The sequence below is a fragment of the Leuresthes tenuis genome, unplaced genomic scaffold (assembly GCF_036924035.1).
Source record: "Leuresthes tenuis unplaced genomic scaffold, fLeuTen1.0.hap1 SCAF_42, whole genome shotgun sequence".
In the NCBI taxonomy this organism is placed as follows: Eukaryota; Metazoa; Chordata; class Actinopteri; order Atheriniformes; family Atherinopsidae; genus Leuresthes; species Leuresthes tenuis.
The window spans coordinates 256683-273506 of record NW_027325396.1 but is presented as its reverse complement, the minus strand read 5'-3'; the positions used below and the strand labels follow the sequence as shown (position 1 = coordinate 273506).

Here is a 16824-nt window from a genome sequence, read left to right as displayed (position 1 = left end):
CCGACTGTACACAATCAATAGCGGGAGCGGAGTTGTTCGGCTACTAAAAGATGTGAAAGTCCGACTATGGTTTGTAAAAAGCGGGTAAGAAAAGGTTCAAATGCCTGACTATACACCATCAAAAGCGGGAGCGGAGGTGTTCGGCTGCAAGAAGGTGTGAACGTCCGACCAAAGTTTGTAAAAAGCAGTTAAGAAAAGGTTCGAATATCCAACCAAACATAATCAAAAGCGGGAGCAGAGCTGTTCAACTGCAAGTAGGTGTGAATGTCAGATCATAATTTGCAAAAAGCTGATGAGAAAGGGTGAGAATGCCGGGCTATACACCATCAAATGCGGGAGCGGAGTTGTTCGGCTGTGAGTAGGTGTGAATGTCCGACCATAATTGCTGAAAAATGTGTTAGAAGAGACTAGAATGCCGGACAAGACATCATCAAATGCGGGAGCGGAGTTGTTCAGCTGTGAGTAGGTGTGAATCTCCGAGCATAGTTTGTAAAAAGGGGGTAAGAATAGGTTCGAATGCCCGAACATACACTATCAAAACAGGGAGCTGAGGTGGCTCAGCTGCAAGGTGTGAATGTGTGACTATAGTTTGTAAATAAGGTGCGAATGCCCAACAATGTATAATCAAAAGAGGGAGCGGAGGTTTTCGGCTACAACAAGGTTTGAATGTCCGACCATAGATTGTAAAAAGCGGGTAAGAAAAGGTTCAAATGCCTGACTATACACCATCAAAAGCGGGAGCAGAGGTGTTCCGCTGTAAGACGGTGTGAATGTCCGACCATATTTGGTAAAAAGCGGGTAAGAAAAGGTTAAAATACCCGACTGTACACAATCAATAGCGGGAGAGGAGGTGTTCAGCTGCAAGAAGGTGTGAATGTCCACCCATAATTACTGAAAAATGGGTAAGAAAAGGTGCGAATGCCCAACCATACATTATCAAAAGCAGGTGTGAATGTCAGATCATAATTTGCAAAAAAATAATGAGAAAGGGTGAGAATGCCCGACTATACACCATCAAATGCGGGAGCGGAGTTGTTCGGCTGTGAGTAAGTGTGAATCTCCGACCATAATTGCTGAAAAATGTGTTAGAAAAGGTAAGAATGCCGGTCCATACATCATCAAAAGCGGGAGAGGTGGTGTTCGGCTGCAAGTAGGTGTGAATGTCCAGCCAGAATTACTAACAAACGGGTAAGAAAAGGTAGTATTGCCAGACCATACATGATCAAAACAGGGAGCGGAGGTGGTTCAGCTGCAAGAAGGTGTGAATGTCCGACTAAAGTTCAAATATATTAACAAAAGCGGGAGGAGAGGTCTTCGGATGAGAGTGGTTGAGAATTTCCAACCATAATCTATAAAATGCGGTGAAAAAAAAGGTGTTATAGAACACTAAAAGGTGGAGCGGAAGTGTTCGGCTGCAAGAAGGTGTGAATGTCCGACTATATTTGGTGAAAAGCAGGTGAAGCAAGGTCTGAATGCCCAACCTTACATCATCAAAAGCGAGATCAGAGGTGTTTGGCTGCATGAAGGCCATAGTTTGCCAAAAGCGGGTAAGCTGCGAATGACCGACTAAATATCAACAAAAGGTCTTCGGATGCAAGTGGGTGTGAATATCCCACCATACAAGTATGGTGGAGAGGAAGCTGTGAACAGCCGACCATAGTTGGCAAAAAGCGGGTGAGAAAAGGTGCGAATGTCCAACCATACATGATCAAAACAGGGAGCGGAGGTGTTTGGCTGTGACAAGGTGTGAATGTCCGACCATAGTTGGTAAAAAGTGGGTAAGAAAAGGTTAAAATACCCGACTGTACACAATCAATAGCGGGAGCGGATGTGTTTGGCTACAAGAATGTGTGACAGTCCGACCATGGTTTGTAAAAAACGGGTAAGAAAAGGTGCGAATGCCCGACAATGTATGATCAAAAGAGGGAGCGGAGGTTTTCGGCTACAAGAAGGTTTGAATGTCCGACCATAGTTTGTAAAAAGCTGCTAAGAAAAGGTTCGAATGCCTGAATATATACCATCAAAAGCGGAAGCGGAGGTGTTCGGCTACAAGAAGGTGTGAAAGTTCAACCATGGTTTGTAAAAAGCTGCTAAGAAAAGGTTCGAATGCCCGAATATATACCATCAAAAGCTGAAGCGGAGGTGTTCGGCTGCAAGAAGGTGTGAACGTCCGAACAAAGTTTGCAAAAAGCAGTTAAGAAATGGTTGGAATGCCCGAATATATACCATCAAAAGCGGGAGCAGAGCTGTTCGACTGCAAGTAGGTGTGAATGTCCAGCCATAATTACTCACAAACGGGTAAGAAAAGGTAGTATTGCCAGACCATACATGATCAAAACAGGGAGCTGAGGTGGTTCAGCTGCAAGGTGTGAATGTCTGACTATAGTTTGTAAAAAGCGGGTAAGACAAGGTGCGAATGCCCGACAATGTATGATCAAAAGAGGGAGTGGAGGTCTTCGGCTGCAAGGTCTGAATGTCCAACCATAATTTCTAAAAACCGGGTAAGAAAAGGCTCGAAAGCCCGACTATACACAATCAAAAGCGGGAGCGGGAGGTTTTCAGCTGCAAATCCTTCACTCAAACCAAGTGAAAACTGCTTTGTCCTTCATATTTATCAATGTCTAGATTTACTTCAACAAAGAACAACATTGTATTTTGCAGTAGTAGAAAGAGCAACACTTGAAGGAACAGGAATCCGAGAATAAGCTTATTTTCATACGTTCTGCATGATTTGGGATTTTATGTATAAAATGAATTCCTTTACTCAAACTATGTTAAAACTGCTTTGTCCTTCATATTTATCAATGTCTAGATTGACTTCAACAAAGAACAACATTGTATTTTGCAGTAGAAGAAATAGCAACACTGAAGGATCAGGAATCCGAAAACAAGCTTATTTTCATACGTTCTGCTTGATTTGGGATTTTGCTATAAAATTAATTCCTTCACTCAAACAAAGTGGAAACTGCTTTGTCCTTCATATTTATCAATGTCTATATCGATTTCAACAAAGAACAAGGCTGTATTTTGCAGTATAGGAAAGAGCAACACTGGAGGATCAGGAATCCGAGAATAAGCTTACTTTCATGAGTCCTGCACGATTTCGGATTTTCCTATAAAATGAATTGCTTTGCTCAAACCAAGTTAAAATTGCTTTGTCCTTCATAGTTATCCATGTCTAAAATGTATCAAGCATAAAGTTCCTCATATTACCCTGAATGAGAAAGAAGCATCCCTTTGGTTGAGCAATACGTTCCTTTTGCGGAGTTATGCATGATTTCGGATTTTGCTAAAATCCGAACCTTTTTTTTTCACCGCATTTTATAGATTATGGTTGGAAATTTCAACCACTCTAATCCGAAGACCTCTCCTCCCGCTTTTGTTAATATATTTGAACTTTAGTTGGACATTCACCCCTTTTTGCAGCTAAACCACCTCAGCTCCCTGTTTTGATCATGTATGGTCTGGCAATACTACATTTTCTTACCCGTTTGTGAGTAATTATGGCTGGATATTCACACCTACTTGCAGCTGAACACAATCTCTCTCGCTTTTAATTATGTTTGGATATTCGAACCTTTTCTTTACTGCTTTTTGCCAACTTTGGTCGGACGTTCACACCTTCTTGCAGCCGAACACCTCCGCATCCGCTTTTGATGGTATATATTCTGGCATTCGAACCTTTTCTTACCAGCTTTTTACAAACGATGGTTGGACTTTCACACCTTCTTGTAGCCGAACAACTCCGCTCCCGCTATTGATTGTGTACAGTCGGGTATTTTAACCTTTTCTTACCCGCTTTTTACAAACTATGGTCGGACATTCAAACCTTCTTGTAGCCGAAAACCTCTGCTCCCTCTTTTGATTATACATTGCCGGGCATTCGCACCTTATCTTACCCGCTTTTTACAAACTATAGTCAGACATTCACACCTTGGTGCTGAACCACCTCAGCTCCCTGTTTTGATCATGTATGGTCTGGCAATACTACCTTTTCTTACCCGTTTGTGAGTAATTATGGCTGGACATTCACACCTACTTGCAGTCGAACAGCTCTGCTCCCGCTTTTGATTATGTTTGGTTGGATATTCGAACCTTTTCTTAACTGCTTTTTACAAACCTTGGTCGGATGTTCACACCTTCTTGCAGCCGAACACCTCCGCTTCCGCTTTTGATGGTATATATTCGGGCATTCGAACCTTTTCTTACCAGCTTTTTACAAACCATGGTTGGACTTCCACACCTTCTTGTAGCCGAACAACTCCGCTCCCCCTATTGATTGTGTACAGTCGGGTATTTTAACCTTTTCTTACCCACTTTTTACCAACTATGGTCGGACATTCACACCTTCTTACAGCGGAACACCTCCGCTCCCTCTTTTGATGGTGTATGTTTGGGCATTCGAATCTTTTCTTACCCGCTTTTTACAAACTATGCTCGGACATTCAAACCTTCTTGTAGCCGAACACATCCACTCCTTCTTTTGATGATGTATGCTTGGGCATTCAAACCTACTTTTTGCCCGCTTTTCATTAATTTTGGGTGGACATTCACACCTTGTCACAGCCAAACACCTCCGCTCCCTGTTTTGATCATGTATGGTTGGACATTCGCACCTTGTCTCACCCGCTTTTTGCAAACTATGGTCGGCTGTTCACAGCTTCCTCTCCACCATACTTGTATGGTGGGATGTTCACACCCAGTTGCATCCGAAGACCTCCGCCCCCACTTTTGTTGATATTTAGTTGGTCATTCGCAGCTTACCCGCTTTTGGCAAACTATGGCCTTCTTGCAGCCAAACACCTCTGATCTCGCTTTTGATAATGTAAGGTTGGGCATTCAGACCTTGCTTCACCTGCTTTTCACCAAATATAGTCGGACATTCACACCTTCTTGCAGCCGAACACTTCCGCTCCACCTTTTAGTGTTCTATCACACCTTTTTTTCACCGAATTTTATAGATTATGGTTGGAAATTCTCAACCACTCTCATCCGAAGACCTCTCCTCCCGCTTTTGTTAATATATTTGAACTTTAGTCGGACATTCACACCTTCTTGCAGCTGAACCACCTCCGCTCCCTGTTTTGATCATGTATGGTCTGGCAATACTACCTTTTCTTACCCGTTTGTGAGTAATTATGGCTGGACATTCACACCTACTTGCAGCCGAACACCACCTCTCTCGCTTTTGATGATGTATGGACCGGCATTCTTACCTTTTCTAACACATTTTTCAGAAATTACGGTCGGAGATTCACACCTACTCACAGCCGAACAACTCCGCTCCCGCATTTGATGGTGTGCAGCCGGACATTCTCACCCTTTCTCATCAGCTTTTTGCAAATTATGATCTGACATTCACACCTACTTGCAGTCGAAAAGCTATGCTCCCGCTTTTGATTATGTTTGGTTGGATATTCAAACCTTTTCTTAACTGCTTTTTACAAACTTTGGTTGGACGTTCACACCTTCTTGTAGCCGAACACATCCACTCCTGCTTTTGATGATGTATGGTTGGGCATTCGCACCTTTTTTTTACCCATTTGTCCGGAATAATGGGTGGACATTCACACCTTCTTGCAGCTGAACACCTCCTCTCCCACTTATGATCATGTGCGGTTTGATTTTCGAAAATTTTCTTTCATGTTTTCTAGCAATTATTGATGGACATTTAGACCTTCTTGCAGCTGAACACCTCCGCTCCTGCTTTTGATCATACCTTGTCAGGCATTCGCACCATGTCTTACCCGCTTTTTACAAACTTTAGTCGAACATTTACACCTTTTTGCAGCCGAACACCACCTCTCTCGCTTTTGATGATGTATGGTCCGGCATTCTTTCCTTTTCTAACACATTTTTCAGCAATTATGGTCGGACATTCACACCTACTCAGAGCCGAACACCTCCGCTCCCGCATTTGATGGTGTATAGTCGGGCATTCTCACCCTTTCTCATCAGCTTTTTGCACATTATGATCTGACATTCACACCTGCTTTTGATAATGTATGGTTGGGCATTCGCACCTTTTTTTACCCATTTTTCAGGAATTATGGGTGGACATTCACACCTTCTTGCAGCTGAACACCTCCTCTCCTTCTTATGATCATGTGCGGATGATATTCGAAAATTTTCTTTCATGTTTTAAAGCAATTATTGATGGACATTCAGACCTTCTTGCAGCTGAACCACTCTGCTCCCGCTTTTGATGGTGTATAGTCGGGCTTTCGAGCCTTTCCTTCCCGGTTTTTACAAATTATGGTTGGACATTCAGACCTTCTTGCAGCCGAACACCTCCGCTCCCTCTTTTGATCATACATTGTCGGGCATTAGCACCTTTTCTTACCCGCTTTTTACAAACCATAGTCGGACTTTCACATCTTTTAGTAGCCGAACAACTCCGCTCCCGCTATTGATTGTGTACAGTCGGGTATTTTAACCTTTTCTTACCCGCTTTTTACCAACTATGGTCGGACATTCACACCTTACAGCGGAACACCTCCGCTCCCTCTTTTGATGGTGTATGTTCGGGCAGTCAAACCTTTTCTTACCTGCTTTTTACAAACTATGGTCAGACATTCAACCCTTCTTGGAGCCGAACACATCCACTCCTGCTTTTGATTATGTATAGTTGGGCATTCGCACCTTTTCTTACCCATTTTTCAGTAATTATGGGTGTACATTCACACCTTCTTGCAGCCGAACACCTCCGCTCCCTCTTTTGATCATACATTTTCGGGCATTCGCACCTTTTCTTACCCGCTTTTTACAAACCATGGTCGGACTTTCACACCTTTTAGTAGCCAAACAACTCCGCACCCGCTACTGATTGTGTACAGTCGGGTATTTTAACCTTTTCTTACCCGTTTTTTACCAACTATGGTCGGACATTCACACCTTCTTACAGCGGAACACCTCCGCTCCCTCCTTTGATGGTGTATGTTTGGGCATTCGAACCTTTTCTTACCCGCTTTTTACAAACTATGGTCAGACGTTCAAACCTTCTTGTAGCCGAACATATCCACTCCTGCTTTTGATGATGTATGGTTGGGCATTCGAACCTACTTGTTGCCCGCTTTTCATTAATTATGGGTGGACATTCACACCTTGTCTCAGCCAAACACCTCCGCTCCCTGTTTTGATCATGTATGGTTTGACATTCGCACCTTTGCCCACCCTCTTTTTATACTGATTGCTCAAGATTAAGTTGTTCTTTCTCAAACTACAAAATTTTTTTAATTGTTGAAACTTGATTTGAAGTGGATAAATAAGGAAGACAAACAGTTTTAAGTCAGGCTGATAGCAATTAATTTTATAGCAAAATCTGTATTTCGTCATTTGTCGAGAGATGCTTATTGCTGAAGAAGTTCTTTCTCACTCTACAAAGTACAACGTTGTTTATCATTGAAACTTGATTAGACATGAATAAATATGAAGGACAAAGCAGTCTTAACTTGGTTTGAGTTAAGGAATTCGTTTTATAGGAGAATCCGAATTCGTGCATAACTCGTAAAATAGAGCTTATTTTCGGATTCCTGAAGAATGAGTCTGGTTCTTTCTCATAATACAAAGTTTGTTGTTTATTGTTGAAACTTCATCAGACCGTTAGATATAGTCGGACTCACCTCGACGCACGGCTTGGGATCTGGAACCAGTACTCTTGAGAGGGGTTGGACTCTCTTCCACTCTGGAGTTGCCCGTGGTGAGAGGCGCAGAGCAGGTGTGGGCATACTTATTGCCCCCCGGCTGTGTGCCAGTACATTGGGGTTTACCCCAGTGAACGAGAGGGTAGCCTCCCTCCGCCTTTGGGTGGGGGGACGAGTCCTGACTGTTGTTTGTGCCTATGCGCCAAACAGCAGTTCAGAGTACATACCCTTTTTGGAGTCTCTGGGGGAGGCACTGGAGAATGCTCCTACCGGAAACTCCCTCATTCTGCTGGGGGACTTCAATGCTCACGTGGGCAATGACAGTGAGACCTGGAGGGGTGTGATTGGGAGGAACGGCCCCCCCGATCTCAATCAGAGTGGTGTTATGTTGTTGGACTTCTGTGCCAGTCATAGACTGTCCATAACGAACACCATGTTCAGGCATAAGGGTGTCCATATGTGCACTTGGCACCAGGACACCCTTGGCCGCAGTTCGATGATCAACTTTGTGGTTGTATCATCGGACTTGCGGCCGTATGTCCTGGACACTCGGGTGAAGAGAGGGGCGGAGCTGTCAACTGATCACCACCTGGTGGTGAGTTGGCTCCGCTGGTGGGGGAGGATGCCGATCAGACCTGGCAGGCCCAAACGTATTGTGAGGGTCTGCTGGTAGCGTTTGTCAGAATCCCCCGTCAGAAGGAGCTTTAACTCCCACCTCCGGCAGAGCTTCAACCATATTTGAGGTGGGGGACATTGAGTCCGAATGGGCCATGTTCCGTGACTCCATTGCCGAGGCAGCTGGTCGGAGTTGTGGCCGTAAGGTGGTCGGTGCCTGTCGTGGCGGCAACCCTCGAACCTGCTGGTGGACAGCTGAAGAAGGAGTCCTATCGGGCCTTTTTGGCCAGTGGGACCCTGGAAGAAGCTGATAGGTACCGACGGGCCAGACGGGCCACGGCTTCGGCGGTTGCTGAGGCAAAAACTCGGGCCTGGGAGGAGTTCGGTGAGACCATGGAGAACGATTTCCGGACGGCCTCGAAAAGATTCTGGTCCACCATCCGGCGTCTCAGGGGGGGGGAAGCGGCTCACAGTCAACACTGTTTACAGTGGGGACGGGGCTTTGCTGACCTCAACTAGGGATGTTGTGAGTCGGTGGGGGGAGTACTTCGAGGAACTCCTCAATCCTACCAACACGTGCTCGGAAGAGGCAGAGTCGGAGAGCTCGGAGACGGGGCCTCCCATTTCTGGGGCTGAGGTTGCCGAGGTGGTTAAAAAGCTCCTCGGTGGCAAGGCCCCGGGGGTGGATGAGGTCCGTCCTGAGTTTCTCCAGGCTCTGGATGTTGTAGGGCTGTCTTGGCTGACACGCCTCTGCAGTATCGCGTGGACATCGGGGACAGTGCCTCTGGACTGGCAGATTGGGGTGGTGGTCCCCCTCTTTAAAAAGGGGGACCGGAGGGTGTGTTCCAACTATAGGGGTATCACACTCCTCAGCCTCCCTGGTAAGGTCTATTCGGGGGTATTGGAGAGGAGGATCCGTCGGATAATCGGGCCTCGGATTCAGGAGATGCAGTGTGGCTTTCGTCCTGGCCGTGGAACAGTGGACCAGCTCTATACCCTCAGCAGGATCCTGGAGGGTGCATGGGAGTTCGCCCAACCAGTCTACATGTGTTTTGTGGACTTGGAGAAAGCGTTCGACCGTGTCCCTCGTGGAGTCCTGTGGGGGGTGCTCCGGGAATATGGAGTGCCGGACCCCTTGATAGGGGCCGTTCGGTCTCTGTATGACCGGTGCCAGAGTTTGGTCCGCATTGCCGGCAGTAAGTCGGATACGTTTCCGGTGAGAGTTGGACTCCGTCAGGGCTGCCCTTTGTCACCGATTCTGTTCCTAACTTTTATGGACAGAATTTCTAGGCGGAGCCAGGGCGTTGAGGGTGTCCCATTTGGCGACCTCAGAATCGGGTCTCTGCTTTTTGCTGATGATGTGGTTCTGTTAGCGTCGTCAGGCCGTGACCTTCAGCTCTCACTGGAGTGATTCGCAGCCGAGTGTGAAGCGGCTGGGATGAGAATCAGCACCTCCAAATCCGAGACTATGGTTCTCAGCCGGAAAAGGGTGGAATGCTCTCTCCGGGTCGGGAATGAGATCCTTCCCCAAGAGGAGGAGTTCAAGTATCTCGGGGTCTTGTTCACGAGTGACGGACGAATGGAGCGGGAGATTGACGGGCGGATCGGTGCGGCGCCTGCAGTGTTGCAGGCTCTGCACCGACCCATCGTTGTGAAGAGGGAGCTGAGCCAGAAGGCGAAGCTCTCTACTTACTGGTCAATCTACGTTCCCATCCTCACCTATGGTCACGAGTTGTGGGTAGTGACCGAAAGAACAAGATCGCGAATACAAGCGGCCGAAATGGGTTTCCTCCGCAGGGTGTCTGGGCTCTCCCTTAGAGATAGGGTGAGAAGCTCAGTCATCCGGGAGGGGCTCGGAGTAGAACCGCTGCTCCTCCGCATTGAGAGGAGTCAGATGAGGTGGCTCGGGCATCTGGTTAGGATGCCCCCTGGGCGCCTCCCTGGGGAGGTGTTCCGGGCACGTCCCACTGGGAGGAGATCCCGGGGGAGACCCAGGACACGTTGGAGAGACTATGTCTCTCGGCTGGCCTGGGAACGCCTCGGGGTCCCCCCGGAAGAGCTGGAGGAAGTGGCCGGGGACAGAGACGTCTGGGTTTCTCTGCTCAAGCTGCTGCCCCCGCGACCCGACCCCCGGATAAGCGGCAGATGATGGATGGATGGATGGATATATCCTCCACCAACCAGACTTACAACCCCCGACTAGGGTAGCAGAATTTCTAAGCATCTGTACCCCAAAACTACTATCAAAAATATATAAATTATTGTCTAAGATAGATGACACAATGTCTCTTCCATCCTCAAAATGGGAGGCAGATTTATCCATCAGTTCTGGTCATAGCTTCTAACCACAAATATGTTTGAACACCTTCATAAAGACTCGAAATCCTAATTTACAGCTCATACAATACAAAATCCTTCATAGAACACACTATACAGGACAAAGGATGTTCAGGATGGGTCTAACACACTCAAACATCTGCTCACATTGCACAGATAACACACCTGATGATTATGCACACGCTTTGTGGTTTTCTGCGCCTGTCCAGAAGTTCTGGCTTGAAGTCTGTGAGGACCTATCAACATGGCTAAAGTGTAGCATCCCTGCATGCCCCACACTGTGCATACTGGGTGACTTAGACAACATCAACATGGAAATTAACTCAGCACACATGGTTGTCACAGTGTTATGTATCGCAAAGAAAACTATTCTCATGAACTGGAAAGCGAAGAACAATCTGTGTATTAACCAGTTTAGAAATTTTCTTTTAGATTATATTAGCATGGAAACAATGTCTGCCTCCTCAAAACATCAATTGGCTGAATTTCATTCTCTCTGGTCCCCTCTGATTAGTTTTATCACATAGTGGTGGTGGTGGGTTGCTGGGTGATGTTGGGTCTCAGGCCCGGGCTGCTGCGACTGGTGTGACCGGGTGGTTTGTTTGTTTGTTTTTTGTAGAGGTCCTCCTGGGTGGGGTTGGGTTGAGTGGGGTGGGGCGGGATGCGTACCTTCTGGGGGTACAGTAGCTCCCGGAATATGGTCGCTGCAGGCCCCGAGCCTGGTGGACATCAGGCCCTCCTGCCCATTGTTGGCTCCCAGGTAGCGGGGATGCCTATTGCAGCCAGTCCCTGGCTGCCCTCTCTGGGGGAGAGTAGCTCCCCCGGTATATATCCCCATACCCCCCTCCCTTCTGGCTCCTGTACACAGCACACACTCACACATGAAGGGTTTTGGGGGCGTGTGTGTTCGGTGGGGTGTAGTGGATGGGGCCACGTAGGTGGTCCCCTTTGGTTGCACTCTGCAGTTCCCTGCCCCTGTTTTAATTACACCTTAGACATTACTACTTATCAAACACACTCACACACACACATTAGGTCTTGGGGGGTGGTTACACTGAGTGGCATCTGGTGGGCGGGGCTCTTTGGGTATGTAGGCTGCCCAGAGTGCCGCGCTCCCAGTTCTACAAGTTTGGCTGCCCCTCAATTTTAATTGCTCACTATTAGAAAATATTGAAGAGCCAGAAGGGTGAGGGGAGGGGTCTTCTTCGCACACCCCTGCTTCCTGGTGTCTGCTCGGGGCAGGAGGGGCCAGGAGGATTAATTAATTGTTCTGCTGGTTCGGGGTCTGTGGTGGCTGGGGGGTTGCTGGCCTCCTGGTGTGCCCGCTGCACTACACCCCAGCAGATTCGAGGGAGGTAGGATGTGTGGATGTGTGGATGTATGGGACGTGAAAGTGTGTGTGGTAATGATTGGGCCTGGATCTGGGACTTGCTGTCGCCTGGCCTGCCTGTGTTTCTCCCGATGGGGCATCAGCGTTGCCTCTCCCCACTGCTCGCGACTTCACCCACCTGTGGGCACGTCTTGACTCCCAGGGCACTTGGCCAGGGGCGCTGGGGCAGGCGCTGACCCACTTTGTGGCTGTCTGGGGCGCTTGGCCCTCCTGGGTATTGGGTGGGGCCTCTGCCGGGGGGTTTGGGGGCGCTCGGGCTCCTGGGGCCCAGGTCCAGTGCACGGCCCATGTCTGGGCGGCTGGGGCCTGGCGGGGTCGGTGGGCTGTTGCCCCTGGTTCCCGGAGTGCCTCTGCCCTATGCTTATGGGGGCTCTTTCCGGGGGCTTCCTCTGCAGTCTTCTGGGTGGATGCGTGGTTGCCCCTGCGGTGGGCTGCCTGGCTGCCTGGGTTCTGTGCTCTGTGGGGGCTGCTGGTGGCCTGGGTCTTGTGGCCCTCTCTGCCTGCTTCTGATTGCTTGGGGGGGGGGGCTGTGGATTGTGGCCCTGTACGCTTATACACTCATAACTAAGCACGGTTATCATGTAGGTCCCGTGCCATGGGTGTTGCATGTTCTCACACACACACACACACATTCATTAGTCCAGTAGCATGGTCACTAAGCAGTTGATGTATTATCATGTCGTCTCAGGTCATCTATATCCACAGCTGTGTTGTATGCGATTGCCGCTTCTTGTGCTTGTTTTTGTTTGTTTGTGTGTTTGTTTTTTCTCTGCTTGTCTGCTTTCAGGTGCTCCTGGTGGCGCTAAGGCTGGATTCCCCTCATAGGCCATGGATTGTTGTCTGTTTTGTTTTTTACAGGTGTAGCAGCTGGTTGTCTGGTTTTTGTTTCTATTTTTGTTCTGTTTCCTCTTCTTTCCTCTTCTTCTTTCCTTGTCCCCCGGTCCGGTTCAGTTCAGTTCATGTCATATATTGTAAACAGAAATAAATAAATGGGCATCAAGGGGAGCTTTACATTTATAAAACTTCCCTTGGCAAAACAAATCTGTTTGGCATCAAAGGTATTCAGACTACAATTCTTCTGACATAATGCTGAACAGGACAAGGGGAAAAAAAGTAAAGAAGACAGTTCTGCCGAAAGCCAGGGACTAGACCTGTTCTAAGTTCTATACTTTTTAAAAGGGGCGTGTTTAGCAACTATGGAATTAGAAGATTTACAAAAATGGTCAAGTGCTAGATCTTCATCTGGGATTTTAACAGTGTCATATAACTATTCAACAGATCAGTTAAAAAAAAGCCTGCTCATGGAGATGTTTCAGGATCTGGATACCAAGCGTGGACCTAATGTTTTCATTTTTGCAATTCTGATACAGGCTATTGAGCAGTGATAACTAACACCAAGTTCAGATACTGCGGATTTTCTACCTTTGATTTGTTAAGATTGAGCCAATCAGGGACAACCTTGAAGGATCTCTTTGGTTTTGTAGGATCAGTAATTACCTGAGAAAGGTTGATATTGGTACACACCTTTTTTAAATGATCAGAGGCAGAGTTCAACTTGTTTAAATTAAAATTGCCACACAGAGATTGGGTTTAGGCCACATGCACACAGAATGACATCAACAAATATAAGAAATATTAAACATTTACACATAGATTTTTGAATATATGTAGAGGAATGATACTTTAAAATTCGTTGACAAAACCGTAAAAGAGAATGCACACTTGACACAGGATTTTACTGCTTTAGAGTTAAAAAAAATGCCTAACAGGTTTTAAGAGAAGTCGAGCTCCGGGTTTAGACGGGCTTCCTGCAGAATTCTATCTGACCTTTTGGGACCTTTTATCATCAGACATTTTAGATGTTTTTAAAGATTTTGAAAAACTCGACCGACTGCCTGACAGTTTTAGAGTGGGAATAGTGACTCTACTTTATAAAAAAAATGATAAGACTGACCTAAAGAATTGGAGGCCCATCACACTTTTAAACTTTGACTGTAAACTTTTTAGCAAGGTTTTAGCGACACGGATGTCCTCTGTTTTAGAGGAGGTAATTCACCCAGACCAGGCTTGTGCAATCTCAGGGAGACAACTCACTGACAGCCTCGTACTGATTCGAGACATCATTGATTACGATAGAGAAAGAAACACCCAGCTTGTCATCTTAAATTTAGACTTTGAAAAAGCTTTTCATCAGGTCTCGCAAAGCAGTTTTAACATAGTTTGAGTGAAGGAATTCATTTTATAGATAAAATCCCAAGAGTCTGCTGAGAAAAGAGAGTGAATACGAAGTAGACTTTAACACGGCTCTGGGAGCAATCCGAGTGCGGGCTAACCGGGAGAATTGCTTGAAAGAAACGCGACACCGAATGAGCGGTCAGAAAAAAGCCTCAATACGGTGTTCCCATGGTGTTTTTGTTGCTGCCTTGTCTTTTGCACAGAGTAAAAGACAAGGCAGCCATCGAATAGGGCCCGATTGTTCCTACTTGGTCAGCCGAGGAGCAAGGGGGGGGAGCAAGCGTCTCCACCAAGCAAAGCTCACCATGGGGAAGGTGGCTATGCCAACTAGCCTGATGCCCTGCTCCTGCAGTGACGGATAATCGTACTCTGGTTTCTCTTCATAACGTACAAGTCTTTCGCCTTTTACTAAAGACTTCCGTGGAGAGCAGCACTAATGAGTTGTTTCTATTTTTGGCAGGCTTTACCTTTGCGGGTGAAGCCCTTTTTGTCTGTGCAAAAGAAATCTTGTTACTGTGCAGAGTGACTTCTCTGAGTAGAGTCGCCTTACTTGTTGCGACTGTGCCGATGTTCGAAGCTGGAGTGCAAAGTTGTTGCTTGAATGGTGCTTGCTGGAGCGTGCGGGAGTGCAAATTTATACCATTTGAAAGGGCTGAAGAGTGCTCAGTGCAGCGGGTGGGCGGAGGTGCAAAGTGACACTCTGGCCACCTATGGCCATAAAAAGAACACCGCTACAAGTGCGCATTGTGCCAGGAAGGGCCCTCGGACGTGAACCAGTGGACAGTTATCGCTTCTCGGTCTTTTAGCTCAGATCAAGTGTAATATCTGTTCTTATCAGTTTAATTTCTGATATGTCCTCTATACGAGGACTACATATTAAATGGATTTTTAGCAATAGGAGTTGAAAAAGGAGCTTGCTCCGTTCACTCCAAACATCGACCCAGTACTGCAGTGCCGCTGGGAACGGTGCGCTCTTCTCTGCTCTAGTGAAAAAGCAAACAGCGGTGCAGGATGGAAGTTTCTTTTAGTCTGCTGAGAAGAGAGTGTGAATGCGAAGTAGACTTTAACACGGCTCTGGGAGCAAGCCGAGTGCGGGCTAACCGGGAGAATTGCTTGAAAGAAACGCGACACCGAATGAGCGGTCAGAAAAAAGCCTCAATACGGTGTTCCCATGGTGTTTTTGTTGCTGCCTTGTCTTTTGCACAGAGTAAAAGACAAGGCAGCCATCGAATAGGGCCCGATTGTCCCTACTTGGTCAGCCGAGGAGCAAGGGGGGGGGAGCAAACGTCTCTACCAAGCAAAGCTCACCATGGGGAAGGTGGCTATGCCAACTAGCCTGATGCCCTGCTCCTGCAGTGACGGATAATCGTACTCTGGTTTCTCTTCATAACGTACAAGTCTTTCGCCTTTTACTAAAGACTTCCGTGGAGAGCAGCACTAGTGAGTTGTTTCTATTTTTGGCAGGCTTTACCTTTGCGGGTGAAGCCCTTTCTGTCTGTGCAAAAGAAATCTTGTTACTGTGCAGAGTGACTTCTCTGAGTAGAGTCGCCTTACTTGTTGCGACTGTGCTGACGTTGTTGCTTGAATGGTGCTTGCTGGAGCGTGCAGGAGTGCAAAGTTATACCATTTAAAAGGGCTGAAGAGTGCTCAGTGCGGAGGTGCAAAGTGACACTAAAAAGAACACCGCTACAAGTGCGCATTGTGCCAGGAAGGGCCCTCGGACGTGAACCAGTGGACAGTTATCGCTTCTCGGCCTTTTGGCTAAGATCAAGTGTGGTATCTGTTCTTATCAGTTTAATATTTGATATGTCCTCTATACGAGGACTACATATTAAATGGATTTTTAGCAATAGGAGTTGAAAAAGGAGCTGGCTCCGTTCACTCCAAGCATCGACCCGGTACTGCAGTGCCGCTGGGAACGGTGCGATCTTCTCTGCTCTTGTGAAAAAGCAAACAGCGGTGCAGGATGGAAGTTTCAGGGTCCTATTCGATGGCTGCAACACCTGAAAGAGATATTGATGCGAGACCTGATGAAAAGCTTTTTCAAAGTCTAAATTTAAGATGACAAGCCGGGTGTTTCTTTCTCTATCGTAATCAATGATGTCTCGAATCAGTACGAGGCTGTCAGTGAGTTGTCTCCCTGAGATTGCACAAGCCTGGTCTGGGTGAATTACCTCCTCTAAAACAGAGGACATCCGTGTCGCTAAAACCTTGCTAAAAAGTTTACAGTCAAAGTTTAAAAGTGTGATGGGCCTCCAATTCTTTAGGTCAGTCTTATCATTTTTTTTATAAAGTAGAGTCACTATTCCCACTCTAAAACTGTCAGGCAGTCGGTCGAGTTTTTCAAAATCTTTAAAAACATCTAAAATGTCTGATGATAAAAGGTCCCAAAAGGTCAGATAGAATTCTGCAGGAAGCCCGTCTAAACCCGGAGCTCGACTTCTCTTAAAACCTGTTAGGCATTTTTTTTAACTCTAAAGCAGTAAAATCCTGTGTCAAGTGTGCATTCTCTTTTACGGTTTTGTCAACGAATTTTAAAATTTCTGCCGATGTTTCCAAGTGCACTGGTTTCTCTTTGTACATGTTACTATAAAAGGTATGTAC

General features: G+C 46.8%; 4 non-coding genes across 4 annotated transcripts; all 4 read left to right on the top strand.

Annotated features, from left to right (window-relative positions):
- Positions 1–14584: 14584 nt before the first annotated feature.
- Positions 14585–14698, top strand: LOC140285492 (U5 spliceosomal RNA). The gene has a single exon (XR_011910517.1). It is a non-coding gene; the product is annotated as a U5 spliceosomal RNA (small nuclear RNA).
- Positions 14699–15006: 308 nt separating this feature from the next.
- On the top strand, positions 15007–15197 carry LOC140285503 (U2 spliceosomal RNA). The gene has a single exon (XR_011910527.1). It is a non-coding gene; the product is annotated as a U2 spliceosomal RNA (small nuclear RNA).
- Positions 15198–15588: 391 nt separating this feature from the next.
- LOC140285498 (U5 spliceosomal RNA) lies at positions 15589–15702 on the top strand. Its single transcript, XR_011910522.1, has one exon. It is a non-coding gene; the product is annotated as a U5 spliceosomal RNA (small nuclear RNA).
- A 259-nt stretch (positions 15703–15961) lies between these two features.
- LOC140285485 (U2 spliceosomal RNA) lies at positions 15962–16152 on the top strand. Its single transcript, XR_011910510.1, has one exon. It is a non-coding gene; the product is annotated as a U2 spliceosomal RNA (small nuclear RNA).
- The last annotated feature ends 672 nt before the right edge of the window (positions 16153–16824 follow it).